The sequence below is a fragment of the Chiloscyllium plagiosum genome, chromosome 6 (assembly GCF_004010195.1).
Source record: "Chiloscyllium plagiosum isolate BGI_BamShark_2017 chromosome 6, ASM401019v2, whole genome shotgun sequence".
NCBI lineage: Eukaryota > Metazoa > Chordata > Chondrichthyes > Orectolobiformes > Hemiscylliidae > Chiloscyllium > Chiloscyllium plagiosum.
The window spans coordinates 53,471,817-53,472,539 of record NC_057715.1 but is presented as its reverse complement, the minus strand read 5'-3'; positions in this window follow the sequence as shown (position 1 = coordinate 53,472,539).

Genomic DNA, 723 nt, shown 5'->3' with positions numbered 1-723 from the left:
CAGGTGCCATTAACCACGCGGCCGCTGCGAACCATGACGTCATTCCGCCCCCACCAACCTCGCAGCCTCCGCGATCGCCGCCCAGACAATCGCCTCCACGATCGCCAGGAACACCATCACCGACAGATTCGCGGCCTCTGCGGGGTCCACGGCTATCGGGAATAACAGCGTTTCTGTCGTCGCCACAGACACTTCCGCCCCCTGGGTTGCCGTCGCCGCAGCCACTTCAATCGCCTCCACGATCGCCAGGAACACCATCACCGACAGATTCGCGGCCTCTGCGGGGTCCACGGCTATCGGGAATAACAGCGTTTCTGTCGTCGCCACAGACACTTCCGCCCCCTGGGTTGCCGTCGCCGCAGCCACTTCCGCCCCCAGTGACATCACTAACCTGCACAACCACCACGCCGCATGCGTTTCCGCCCCCACGCCGATCTCCATCACCATGCCTAACCTAGCCCCCAAGCCGATCTCCGCCCGCACGCTTAACCCCGCCCCCACGCCGATCTCTGTCCCCACCCCCACGTCCAACCCAGTCCCACACCAGGTCCCAGCTCCCAGCCCTGCCGTGTTTTCACCATCCCTCCAGAACTACCCCTCTCTGAGGATGAAAGATCAGTCCTCAGCAGAGGCCTCACCTTCATTCCCCTACGCCCTCGGATTAATGAGTTCAACACGCGGCGAGACATCGAACAATTCTTCTGCCGCCTTCGCCTCTGCGCC